At 35.6% G+C, this 15,123-nt stretch overlaps 1 pseudogene; it reads right to left on the reverse strand.

Annotated features, from left to right (window-relative positions):
• Positions 1-3,638: 3,638 nt before the first annotated feature.
• On the reverse strand, positions 3,639-6,147 carry LOC143623822 (subtilisin-like protease pseudogene; annotated as a pseudogene).
• Positions 6,148-15,123: the final 8,976 nt, after the last annotated feature.

Consider the following 15,123-nt stretch of genomic DNA (forward strand, 5'->3'; position numbering starts at 1 on the left):
AAGTTGGGAACCCCACTTACCTTTGGTAGAGTTTTCGTATAATAACAGCTACAACGCAAGTATTAAAGCAGCGCCGTTTGAAGCGTTGTACGGACGGAAGTGTCGATCACCTCTCTGCTGGGCAGAGGTGGGTGACAGCCAAATCACTGGTCCAGAATTGGTACTCGAAACCTCTGAAAAGATTGTTCAAATCCGAAACCGTATGGCAGCAGCACGAGATCGCCAAAAGAGTTACGCCGACAAACGCCGAAAGCCTCTAGAATTTCAAGTGAACGATCAAGTGTTACTCAAAGTCTCACCTTTGAAAGGTGTAGTTCGCTTTGGAAAGCGAAACAAACTCAACCCACGATACGTTAGTCCTTATCGGATAACTGAGCGCATTGGTCCGGTGGCGTACAGACTGGAATTACCAACAGAACTCAGCGGTGTACACAATGTATTCCACGTATCCAATTTGAAGAAATTCCTATCCGATGAAACCCAAGCAGTCCCTTTGGATGAATTGCTAGTCGATGAACAGCTACGCTTCATTGAAGAACCAGTCGAAGTTTTGGATTGGGAAACCAAAACACTCAAGCACAGCAAAATTCCAATCGTTAAGGTTCGTTGGAACTCGAGACGTGGATCGGAGTTCACATGGGAACGCGAGGATCAAATGATGAAAAAGTATCCTCACCTTTTTGAAGGGCTGACCAAGCACAGAAAACCGCGAAACCCAACAAACCGTCAGAAATCACCGGAGGTATGAATTAAATTTCGGGACGAAATTTCTTTCTACTAGGGGATGATATGACAAACTGAAAAATTTTTCTTACTTTTTCAGACACTCATCACGACTTGACTCAAATTTTCAGGATGAAAATTCTTTAACATGGGAATGATGTGACAATCGTCAATTTCAGGTTAACTCCGTTAACTCAACTCCGTCAATTCAAACATAAGATCACTAAATCTATAACGCACATCTCATTACATTTAAACTAGGGTTTAAATGACGCTTGACAATTACTACATGTGTAGTCTTTCGGGATTTGCACCGAAACGCAAACGAGTTGACGCTAATCATTGGTGAATATTCGAGAAACATTAAAACAATAATTATGTGTTAGGCTTATGTGTTATGTGATAACATTGTTTAAGAAGTTAACTCAAGATGCAAACTAATTACTTTGGGCTAGTAAACTAATAATTTGAAGTGGAGGGACCTAGATGTAACATGATTATTATTAATAATATTAACCAACCCTAATCCTTTTCTCTCCTCTCTCTCTACCCCGATCGGACCCCCTCCCCCCTTGCTCTAGGCTGCCGCCACTCACACACACACATACAATCAAGATTGTTCAAGTTTGATTGAAGATTAAGGTGCTAGGAGGTATAAACAACTATCATATGCATCCTTTATGCTTAATTCCGACTTTTAATGGGTTAATTGTGAACCCTAGATTCCGAAAAATTTCATATATTGTGCTCATATGATTTGTTGGATTAGATGATGTATTGATTGTGATTTGATAACTAGAATTGATATTATTACATGTTAATCGTTTGTGTCTTTGATTTTGAGTTCAAATAAATCCCTAATCATGTATGTAGTGTGTAATTGATGTGCATGGATAGTGATTATGGTGTCTAGAATGTCATATGAACGGATTATGGTCTATAAATGGTTAATATGCTGAGTTTGGTTGCAAACAGTTTCTGGACAGATTGTGTTGTTGGTGTTCAATTGGCTGTAACGGGGTGTGAATATGAAAATTGGTTGAGATTATTGACACTACAGTGTACTAGGTTGAGTCTAGTTTCTAAAGAATGTAAATTTGTAATTTTTGGATGAGTAAAAGTTAACTTTTATGATTTTACAAAAACGTTATGCAAAGCAGAGTTGTGAGACCTGCTGTTAGGTTGTTTAGTAATTAGCATATCTTGTGAACTACAAGACCAAATGGGTTGGTTCCACTTCTGGAAGTTAACTTGTAGAGTTAAGAACCTAACCCAAGTGGTCTTGCATTTATTGGATTTGTCATCTAACGGGAATTTCAAATAACATTCTGTTGTGCATGAATCTGATTGTTGTGAGCTTGCTGTGATATTTCGATTGTTGTGAGAAATCTATGTAGAATAAAAATATAATAAAATATGTTCTGGAAACATAACACAGGTATGCTTTTGTGTTGATTTTTGATGAATTAATTGAGATGCTATGATCGGTGGAATAGTATAATCTTTCAAGTAAAATTCTGTCTCGGTAAAGTTAACTGCTGAATTTTGTGAAAATACATGAAAAGTGCTAATTGCTAGATAATTATGATGTTTTGACCAAATTGCCCTTGTGGGGATAATTGCTAGATATGTACACTATTAACACTTGACACGTAAGTAGTTACTCACACGTGTAACGTATCACAATTATGCTTGTTGATTCACACACGACTCACAAACGAAACACGAAACATATCTTGTGCTTAGGAATTATGTGCCGGGTCTAGAGACTCGATAATAGTTCCGATTCTTAGAAAAATCTCTTTGTTGTCTTAGAACGCTAGAGAGAGTTTTTCTGTGACGCGCATCACTTGGTGATTTATTTTGGGAATTCTTCGCAAACAGTGAGTTTCACTTTCCCTTTTAAACTTTGCAAACGCTTTTCACTTGGGGAGATAACATACTCCGAAAACATTTTAAGATTTTGTTAGTAGATTATATATCACTTGTAAAGGCTAAGTGGCAAACGAAAATTGAAGTCCTACACATCGAACCGTTTAGTATTGGATAATAGCGAGTCACTGTTGAGTAGTACTACTGGGTTTGACAAACCCCACCCAACGCTAAACTCGACTTGAGGTCGAGCGGGTGTAATTTTGGCTAACACATTACCATGGTCTGGATGACCTGGTGACAAGGCACTTGATGAACAGTCAGCTTCGGTGTCGAACACTTAGTAATACTTTCTTTATAGGCTAGCTACCTATAGATATATAATTGATTTAACACTATCTGGTAACGCAAAACGCTAAACGCAAAACGCTAAACGCTTTATTTGATATGAACTGTGAACTCACCAACCCCGTGTTGACACTTTTAGTATGTTATTATCAGGTAGCCGAGACGGGCGCGCGGTATTGGATCATGCATTGTCTGAAATGCTTTTGTTTATGCAAACTAATTTTTAAACTGTTATCATCGGGTTTTAAGTCGTCTTGCGTGACGCAACATACTTTTATGGTTTTTACGCTTCCGCATTTTATTACTCGTAAACGTTTACGTGGTTTGAAAACTTTGTTTTATGGTTTGATTATAACTAATGAATCCGATCCTGTTAGTTCACACCCTCTGACGGTAAAACTCCGTTAGTGGATTTTGAGGGTGTGACACCGACGGATCCTCCATCTTGCGGGGGCGTATAAGGACCACCGACACTAACCAGTCAACATAGCTTAATCAACGGATCAGTCAACAATATTAATGGAATGTATATATTCTCAAATTATGTATTTAACCCTTAGGGTCCTTACTTAAATTAGGACCTTAGATTACTCCGGTTATTACTCCATTCCTTATTGTAAGAATGCCTTTATAAGGCATGTATTATTTGTAATGAAAGACACAGTTCACAACAATTGTAATTCCACTATACCCATCCTTAGAATTCTCTCTCAATCTTAAGTCTTTGGTACTACGTTGGAGTATAATGATTTTTAACACACATATACTATGCACGAACAAAATATAATTTATTAACCACTTAGCATGCTTCAAATAAGCACGGGGTTTGTAACAAAAAGAAATCAAATCACAAATATACACAAACTACATTTATTCAGGAACAACGATTGAAAGACAAACAAGCTTGACCCAGCGAAGCTTCATAGTGATTACGTATTCCACCCAATGGCTCTTTATGATTTGTATTAGTCATCAGCTTGCTCACTCAAACATAATTTATGGAAATGGGACTTCTGACAGAGTGCTTTATGGAGTTCCATTCAAGGGCCCCTTCAACAAACTGATTCGGACCAGATCCTACAGGGAGGAATGTCACTTGATAGGACAATTTCTGGTTAACTGCTGTAAAGATAAGTGTAGATGGTGACACATTAACATTCACGCCTGGTGCGGTGGTAACTTTCACTGTGTAAGATGAATTAGCATCTCCAACATTGGTCACAGTTCTGGTGTATGATTTTGTTACATTACCACTAAGTGTGATTGCAAATGAAGGATAGTTTAGTTGTGCTTTTTCGATGGTGGATATATTTGCGCAAGAAACTTGCTTTTGGACGATGGCTATAACTTGCGCGTCTGAGTATCCTAATCCGCACAAGTATGGTATGTAATCATCCGATTGGATATCGTAGATGAGTCCAGGTTCATTAGCTTTAGATGGGTTAACATGGCCAGCCCCAACAGCAAACAAGCTGACGGGAAGCTCCCTTTCATCCTGAATTAGTTGGTTGTTAAGGTTGATCAAATCGGCAGTGGTCATGATAGCAGATTTGATTCCAGCAGGAGACCAATCAGGATGTGCACTTTTCAATAATGCCGCTATCCCACTTAGATGAGGGCAAGACATTGATGTACCTGATATAACGTTAAATGGAGCAGTGGCGGTTGTGTTATCAACAGAGGTAGGCCATGCTGCAAGAATGTTTACTCCAGGCCCAATAATGTCGGGTTTCAAAATTCAAGGACTTTCTATATTAGGTCCTCTTGAAGAGAAAGTGGCCACTTGAGGAGCTGATTTATCCCCTATGATAGTCCCCCGGAATATGATCGTAGTGACTGGTGATCGACTTGACCTCATGTATTCTAGAATTGCAAGTCCATCTTTGTATTTAAGATGTGATGTGGGGAGTACATGAACATCTGTTCTTGTAGTAGCCCCGTGTATCCGTGCGTTTCTAAGGATCATAGCAGCTCCACCCGCCTCTTTTACTGCTTGCCCTTTTGCAACTCTTCGTATGCCACCACCATTTAGGCAATCACTACCTTCCCGTTTACTTCGGTGTTGTTTAAGGATCTTGGGGCACAAAATGTGGTATTTATGTCGCCACTCCTCCCGGGGTTTACAAGAGACAAGTCGGTTTCATTGAAATCTTTAGGCTGGAAGAGTGATTCTCCGTCTAGTAACACCCCATTCCCAAGTTTTACTGTTGCGGTTACCTTTCTATCAACTGTACTAGCACCAACAGTGAGAATCCATGGAGCCTCATTGGACACCGATTCATTGAAAGGTCCATCATTTCCCGCCGAACAACTAACAAATATACCGTTTTGTGTTGCGGCAAATGCACCTATTGCGATCAAGTCATTATAAAAAGGAAGGGATGATCCACCAATCGAGAGAGAAAGCACATCTACACCGTCTTCAATCGCTGCGTCTATAGCAGCTAACATATCACTCTCTCCACATCGAGTCTCGTTACATACTTTGTACATTGCCAAGTGTGCGAGTGGAGCCATCCCGACGGCAGTTCCATTGACATTTCCAAGCACGTTAACGCCTTCAACAAAGTTTCCAGCTGCAGTACTAGATGTATGTGTTCCATGTCCCCCTTCATCAGGCACTGAACCATTATCCCCGGTAATAAAATTCCGGACACCAATCAGTTTGTTATTACACCCGGCCACTTCACATTTGCCTTTCCATTTAGCTGGTGGAGGGCCTATGCCTGCGTCGTTAAAAGAAGGATGATCCGGTGTAATCCCGGTGTCAAGTACGCCAATAATAATTCCCTTCCCATAGTTTGAATCTCTCAAGAAACCTAAATTCGGGTTCAATCCCAAGAAGTTAGGGGTATGAGTAGTATGTAAAGACAATACCCTTTGAGGTTGGGCTAATATCGTGCCATTTAGCTTTTCAACCGCGCTCGCTTGCTCAGCCGTCAATTTTGCTGCAAACCCTTTGAGTACATTGCGGTACGAGTAAAGCATCTGCAGTTTCTCGTCTGAGTCTGTAGTCGTTGTGGGCAAGAATGTGTTGTACCAGCTTTCAAGATCTTCGTTTGCAGCTATGTAGTCAGGGAGCGAGCTTAATTGGACGATATAAGTTTCGGTTTCTTTGGCATCCACCAGTGAGGGGCTGAAAATGGTGGCGAAAGTGAGTAACGTGATCATAAGAATCAGCTTGCATCTTTTGTTCTCCATCATTTTTGATTAAGTTTGTGTGGTGCATCCATTGCACATTGTTTGTATACGTACTTGACTTTTAGCCGGGCAAGTACAAAGTCCTCAATGGGACTTGGTAATAACCGTTATAAAAATCAATGAGAGAACGAATTATACAATTAGGCAATTAGCATCGAGAAATATTTGAAAATTTATCATATGCCCCACACGTCACATCGTTTTTTTTGTTATTTATTTGTTTTTTTAGATTAGATTACTATTAAGACCAGAAAGTTAAGCTTTAAAGAAATACAGTAATAAATATATAAAAAATAAAATAAAAACTTTACTAAATCGTAACCCTATTACCGTTTAGGAGATCTAAACGTAAATCACTTAGAAAAAAGGTTACTAAAATTCAGTGGACATATGATAACTCTAATAAATTTCGATGCTAAGAACCCCTACAAAAATTCCGACCTTTTACGGCAACGCCAACGTCGTCTCTAAAGGTCGGATATGTGTACTATAGCAAGAGCGTACTAACCGCACCTCCACCATTACACCACCTGTAACCACCACCGCCAGTGTCCCGTTCTCCATCTGCAACTTAGCCGCCTGCAACTCAATCGCCTATAACGTACTTTAGCTACCAGGGCCGGCTCCGAAAACTGGAAAAAAAAAAATTTGGCCGAAGGCAAAAAATATTTTAGGCCTAAAGTAAAAAGAGTATTTATTTTTGGTTTAAACAATTTAATTTTTAATTTGGCTTTCTTGGTTATGGTTTGAGTTGTTTAAAAACTAATGTGTAAAAATAGGCTAAAACATGTCTCAAATGAAGCTAGAACCCACAACCTTTTGGTTGAGAGTCATACCCCTTTGCCATTAAACCAAGTTGGTTATTATGTAATTTTGTTAAAACATTAAGTATAGATATAGTTTTTTTATAAAAACATATATAATTTAAAAAAAAAAATTCCGGGCCTAGCGGGTAGTCGGGCCAATGGCCGTCGACTACCCTGCCATATGCCATGGCCGGCCTTGTTAGCTACGACCTGCAACTTTAGCTAAGGCACCACATGCAACTTCAGCTCCGACCACCATTATCAACCACCATCGCACACCTGCAACTTCAGCCCGGCCATCAGCGTCAACCACCGCTAGTTTTTATCTCTTTTAACTTTATGCACAAATTATGTACATTGTTTGTTTAGCTAGAACTCCGGCCACTTGTATATCTCGTGTCTTTAGAAATTTTGTATAATGTAAGACCGATTTAATGAGAAATTAATCGTGTTTTTGTTTAATTTTCAAGTTCAAACTCTCGTGCAAATTAATCGTGTTTCGTTGCGTAATGCATCTGGAAATCCATTTCTAGAACGTTCTCAGGCAAAAATCTCCAGCGTAGTCAATAGTGGCGACACCAGTTCATTACGGTGATGTTTGGTCTTTAGCGACCACGAATAAGTGGCGACAAGATAGTTGTAACATGTCGCCCTAAAGTACCCGTTCTTTGTAGTACACATAAATTGGTTAAGTAAAAGAAGGGACAGAAACACAAATCCTTTAAAGTAAAAGATTTATTAATGTTAAAAACCAATGTTATAAAAATAGATTTTAATGACCGAGTACTCGTTACAAAGTATGTCGATGATGAGAGTTTTTTTCAAATTCGTCTAGTTACTAACAATTGATCAAATATAGTCAACCTCAGCCAGAATCACATATAGTCGGTCAACTTGGACCAATTTTGACTTTAATAATAAAACATAATTCATATCTCTATAATATTAAAAAATATCTATCACTTTTTTTACTTAATTAATGATTAGCAAATTTTAGAATAATTTATTATTTAAAAATGCATTTCTTTTATTTATATTGATATTCATTAATTTTGTTATATATATATATATATATATATATATATATATATTCTAGTTTTTATCCCCCGTATTACGGGGGCTGGTTTACATTATTCGTATTTAATATTTATATATTTTTTTATAGTTTAATTTTATTTATTGTAAGGAAATTTATTATATACTTAGAGTTTAATTTTATTTATTGAGGATTAGACATGATTTGCTACACATAAGCCTCTCAGAGGACATGGTTGATGATATGAATTCTTGAAGACTTAGAATTAAGGCTAAAGATTTTTAGGGAGAAAAGAATACCTTAGCGGGTTTTCTTTACATGTTTTTGGTCACACACCATTATGTTTTCTCTTCTCATATAGTTCTATATGGATATCTATACACGTATTAGTATTATTAATTTTACTACGTGTTATTATCAATTTTATCACTATTGTACTTTGATGCCTCTTATTTCTCCCATACAATATTATCTTGAGCTGAGGGTCTCTCTGGAAGCCACCTCTCTATCCCATCGGATAGAGGTACGGTGTGCCTATATCCCACCCTCCACAGACCCTACTTATTGCTTTGCTATTGGTGGGATTCCAATGGGTATGATTGATTGATATAGTTGATGATAAAAAGGTTTCACAAATAACTAAGATGTTATAACCCGGTTTAAAAGTTTCTTTGATCAATTGTTAAAGTATATTTGATCAATTTATTAATTTTTTTACTATAAATTGTTTCTTAATTATAAATAATATTTTTTTTAAAAAAAATCATATGATTTTTAGTATATTCTATTTTATAGGATTTTCACATCAATAATTTGGTGAGAATAGTTTTTAACTTAATGAGATGTTAAAACCCGTTTAAAGAATATATGGGTTTGGTAAAAATCATACCTGTGAATTCGGGTCAAATGCATAAGAATATTTCATTTAATAATCAAGCAAATCTGGTGACTCCTAAATAGGGGGAGCGACCACATCGCGACACGTAGGATTTTTATGTTTTCGTTTATATATATTATAGATATTAGTATAGTAGTATAGTTATGATATTTGACATATATATATATATATATATATATATATATATATATATATATATATATATATACCTATATATATAATATTCAAAAAATAAATTTTCCGTATTTTACAAATACCAAGTACTCTCTGAGTACTTCGAGTACAATCAACTCCCCAGTCAGCCGTATAAAATTCGTCTAACGAATTTTGCAACCATGATTAAAAGACCGTATGATAAACTTAATGTTTGGAGGTAAAAATGCAAGTTGCTTTAATAAAAGAAAGATACAGAAATTGGAAAAGGTTATACTGTAACGATTCTGGCAAAATCAGGTATACCCTAGCCGGTATATACTATTTATGTGTTATTTAATAAGGAATATATGAATTATAATGTGTTTATACGAGTATGTATGATTCACAGTACGGATTATACTCGATTATACAGTTAATCGTATTGGAAATACGATTAACCGATTAACGGTTATTGAAGCCCGAGCGAATCGAGGATTACATTATAGACGAGATATATGATATTTAGTGATGTTTACGAAGTATTAAAGCTTCGGGATAAGTGAATTAAAGCACCGAAAAAGAATTTTCGATTTAATGGTACGCAGGTACGTTAAACGAAACCTTTAATACCAAACCGAGCAAGAGACGATCCATCAAGCCGAAAAAGATGCGCAATTATTAATAATATGATGTTTTAAGTTAATAAATGTCATGGTTTAAGTTTTTAAAGTTTTAAATCGGTTTTATATAAATTTCTTTTTTTTAAGCCGAAAACGACCATTTTAGCCTCGTTTTAAGCCGAATTAAACAGTTAACCGAAAAACGAACTGAACCAGATTATCCAAAACATTATCCGGATTTCAGAAATCCAAATGAGTGGCTAAGAATGGAAAGGTGGGTCCCACCCCACCTCCCCCTTGAGTTCCGATCGGCTAGGGGTTTATACCCCAAGCCTTATCATTTTTTTTTTCTAAACCAACCATTTCAAGTTCTTCAACTCTCTCCAAGTATTGAACTAAAAACCGAGATTTGTAGCAAGAACAACGAGGTAAAGATCGAATTATTTACGTTTTCATCTTCCTTTCTCGAGTTTATTTGCAAGAAAATGAGGTTTCAAGTGAAAAAGAGTGAAAACCCGAGATGAAACCGATTCTTGCATGATCAAGTGATGTATACGGGTTATACAAGGGATCTTGGTCCAAAAAAGGAGTTAAACGAACCAAAAACGAATTTTTACGGTTTAAACTTTAGTTTTGAAACAATAACCGAAACTATAGTGTAAGAGGCTTGATGGTGAGTGTAACTTGCTTGGTATTGTGGTATGTTGGTTGTAGGTTCTGTATTTAGTGGTAGATAAGGCGGAAAGACGAGTTTGTAGCTTGTAGTGGCGGAAAACAAAAGGTATATTCGGTTTATGTTCGATTATGAGTGTTTTGGACAGATTGTGGTAAGTTTAGAGTTAGGCTACGAAATTTCACAGAGATGATCTACACATGAAAATATGAGATCTGTGAAAATTTAGTAGTTTTTGGACAAATGATGAATATTTGGTGAATTTAATGCTCGGTTTTGGCTAAAAATGGTGAAAAATAGTTAAATATCATGAAAAATTCTGGAAAATTCCAGATAAGCTTTTTATAACATGTAAAAGTGACACACAAAATTTTAGGTCTTTTGGAGAAGTCTAAGTAGGCTTTTCAGTTAAACGAGTTCTAGGGTTTTCTAGCTCGGTTTTAGTGAAAATGGCATGTAAAAAAAGATTTTGGTTCTGAAAAAATTACAGGGGATTATGTGGATGGCAGGGGTCATCCAGAAAAAATTTGGGATTTTTCTAAGGTCGTTTGGTATTTACGACATATTTAGTGTTTAAATGGTGTTTAAAAATAGATAAATAAATTTTAAATATAAAAATTAATTCTGGAAATATTTTTATAAAATTCCCCACTATAAAAAGTGATTTGTGCAAAATTTCAAGATCCGAGACTAAACGGATAATTATTTGTGCTAAAAAGAAAATAAAAACAAACTTTTAAAGCTTAAAACGCGTAAACCGGTACACTAAAGACGGAAACGGGTCCCGCGGCCAATCGGGGCGTTTACACCGAGCTCTAGTTTCACAAATTTAATTAAATTATCAGTCAACAACTATTTTCTGGTCGTGTGTGACCAAACTCATTTTTGAAACGTAAAAACGGATAACTGTGCTGGGCCTGCAAAAATGGGGAAAACAAACTAATAGTAATTTTAACTATTGAACTCTAAACGATATCACAATCTGAGTCCGGAGAAGTGTTTCTGGGTTAACATTGCCCCAGAACGGGTACAGTACTGGGTTAACAGTGTCCCCAGAAGTACCGGTTAACACGGTTAAAGTTATATTAATAGTGATTGTATAGTAACGAACTTAGGGATCGTATTACAGATCCGGATTAAAAGCTTGCGTACTGTGTCACCTAATTGCTTACGATAAGGTGAGTTTCACGAGCCCCTTTTTCTGAATTGTTTTTAAATATTTTCCCGGGGCGGAAAGCAAGATGTTATTAAAATGATTAAGTACATACGGAACGCATGGATTTGCGTGTATTTATATATGTTTTATGGTATGGGAATCGTACGGAAATGTACTAAGATGGTAATTGTCTGAGTTGCTAACATTGAAAGGCCCCGCAACACGAGTGATTAGCTAAAAGCCGGTAGAGTGTGAATAGTACTATTGGTCTGACAAACCCAACTGGTCCGGCATGGATTTGCTGATGTTTCCCAGCCAGTTGCACATGTCTATTTTGTTGTTATTTATTTTGCTATGTAATGTTAGGCATAGCGGTTTGGGGCAGGTTCGTGGGCGGAGTATGCCACGGGGTTGTGTGTGGATAGTCAGAGGTTTCACTTGTGGGCTCAGCATAATTACATCGCTAATATATGATTATTATAATGATTTGTCACTGTTTATTTAAATTAGTGAAACTCACCAACTATTCGTAGTTGACCCGTTTTCTTTACATGCTTTCTAGGTACTCCCAAACTGGAATAATTGCTACATGCTTGACGATGCGTGCTTTTTGTGGAAGCTTAATGATCTTTTTGTATAAATTATGTTAATGTACTGTTGGTAAAACTTATGTGCTATCGCCTAGACGATAACTAAACTCGGAATAATGTAATATGATGTAAATTAATGTAGTGGTGTTTTCTTTATAAGCAATGCTGTTGATATCAGATGTGTCTGTTGCATCCCGTTTACGTTTCCGCTGCGGTTACGGGGTGTTACATATACTTTCGACTCTTCAAAGTGTTTGAAATTGCTATTAGTTAGAATAAATTAAACAAATATTTGAAAAAGTAAAAATAAAATAAGTGAAGTATAGAAGGAGTAAAAGGAAGCAGGCTGGAGACAGGAAATAAACAAAGGTCATGTAGACATATTCATAGAGTTGAACCTCCGAAACCTATATTTATTTCAATAAGTTTGAACTAGTGAAGAAAATTATTTTTTTTAAATTCGGTTGTTTTAATCTGATGATGACAATTTAGTTTTTATACGTCTTTGAAAATGAGATAGTACAGTGCATCTATATTTATGATGTTTCAACTTTCGAAATCATCTTTATTTTCAATAAGTTTACCCTAGTGGGGGCTTTTTTTTTCCTTTTAATTATTAAAAAAAATAGATTGTTTTAATCCGATAATGACAATTGGATTTTTTGTTAGCTTTCAAAAATGGTTAGTACATAACCTAAGATAGGAACTTTTTAGTATAGATCTTCATAATCAACAACAATTGTTTTTTTTTTTTTTCTAATTCGCTGGCTCATTTAAAATCATGGTTTTTATGTATTCCGTATTGAAGGAAACCACTACTAGGATAACTTAAAAAACATGACAGTAAATAACGATAGTAAATAGTAAAGTTGTCATAGCTTCCTGATGGATCACTTGTGACACCTTATAATTTAAAAAAAAAAGATAAAGTGGATTTTGACAGTATCCGTAGGTAATAAACCGACGAACGTTTTCCGACGGATTGATTACCCTTGTAATTTCTTGTACCGTGCTTTTCAATGACGCTTTCTCAATGGTGTTAGGAAAAAAAGTCATTCAGAAAGAAAGGAGTACGGTTGTTGTAGATCAAAATTGTGAATTATAGATTTTAACAGCGACGATTTATTTCTAAATGACTTTTCAATGGCGGTTCAAAGCTAACTAACAAAACCCGTCATATGACTTGTCAAAAATAATAATTTTTAAAAGAAAATATGATTCTATAACAAACGTTTTTATCTTTAATATGAGTATCATATTGTTATATAAAATTTTAAAAAATAATCTGTTTTTATACATTGTGTTTATTTGTTGGTCGTTGTGTTTTTCAACTGGATTTTCTATGCATTGTGTTATAAGTTCTGGTCATTGTGATTTTCAGTTGGTACACATATTAAAAATCAAAATTAAAACAAAAATTACGTCATTGTGCCTTTTTGCTTATCATTTTTTTTCGTCATTGTATCTTTCTACTCATCAGTGTATTTTACTCATTGTGTATTAAGTTCATTTTCTTTTGTTAGGGATTGACATGTGGCATTCACTTAATTTGATAAAAGGAGTATAACGTTCATTGTTTATTACGTTCTGGTCATTGCGTAATATGTGTTTCCCATTACGTTTTACATTCCAGGTCATTGTGTAATATGTATTCATCAACGTGTTTTATGTTTCATGTTGTTGTGTAATATGCATCCATCATTATGTTTTATGTATTTGATACTTTGTTGTTATTTTATCATCATATTTACATATTAAGATTACACAACGATGTTATTAGTATTAAAAAAACACAATGATCAGTAGACACAATGAGGAAAAAACACACAATGACAACGTAAGGTGTAACAATTCGGGTTTTCGTTTAATTTATTAATGTCTAATACCCGACCCATTTTCATTTTTAGTAAGTTAGTCAATAAAATATTATATTATTTAAATATATATTTTATTAATATTCTTTTAACTTTACTAAATATACACGTTTCACTCTAAAACTTTAGTTTTATCCCATGTTGTATCCACACAAGAACTTGAGGGACCTCTTTGCAAATATGTCAAAGATTTGATTATCTTATACCCAAACCCATATTCGTAAACCGTTTTATGAGCCAGACCCCTAAACTGTTTGATTTCGTGCACCATAATATTCGTTTTAAAGTTGAAATTAATCATTCTAAATCATCTATTGTGCCTAAACGAACATACGCTCTAATTAAAACATACGATCAACAATTGAATTCGTTTACAATATTAACAAACCGTCCTTACCATTATAGGGTTATACCATTTAGACATCGTAACAATCTAATTAAACTCGTTGAAACGTTCCTGTACACCTCGTGATCATAAGCCCTACGATTAATTGAAGTATATCAGTCTCCCATTATCATCTCCAGTTCAAGTTCAAGCCGTCGTAGTTTGTTATAATCAACACTCTATACGTTATTGTTTAAGGTAATTGTAATGTGTTTTGATTCGTCTCTAATCATATAACATTAACCCTGATGTTAATTTAACAAACATTAAGCGGATTGGTCGATTACAGATTTTAGGGTTCATAAGCTAAATTAGGTTTAATCAGTTGTTATATTTAATGTTATGTTTTCATGGTATAACCAACTGACACACCAGCCTTGTTGGCTGGTGTGTGTGTGTGTTCAACAGTGAGCCGGCCAGGGGCGCAGGTTCAAGCCCCAGCCTTGTAAGGCCCCGATCCCGGTTCCCTACTTTGGTATTGGATTTACTCATAAACACAGTTCTAAATATCAGAGTTAATTAAAATCTTTCGCGGAATATTAATAAATAGTCAACCATTCATTATAACATACGAACTTGTCCTTTAAAAGCATAACATAAATAATTTAATAAAACATCACAACAATTCTTCAGATGCTAGACTCGTCAAGTCCTGCCATGTGTCCCCCTCAGGCTAGCTGCTTTAGTCTATTCACCTGCGTGCATACTAAAATTCAGCTACGCTGAGTGAGTTCTAGTTAATCAAACAACATGCAATACATTCACATACTTATTTACAGGTATCTGAAGATACATTATACTTACTT

Source organism: Bidens hawaiensis, unplaced genomic scaffold (assembly GCF_021521415.1).
Source record: "Bidens hawaiensis isolate Kalapana, Puna unplaced genomic scaffold, B.hawaiensis_p1.1 tig00003544_1, whole genome shotgun sequence".
NCBI lineage: Eukaryota > Viridiplantae > Streptophyta > Magnoliopsida > Asterales > Asteraceae > Bidens > Bidens hawaiensis.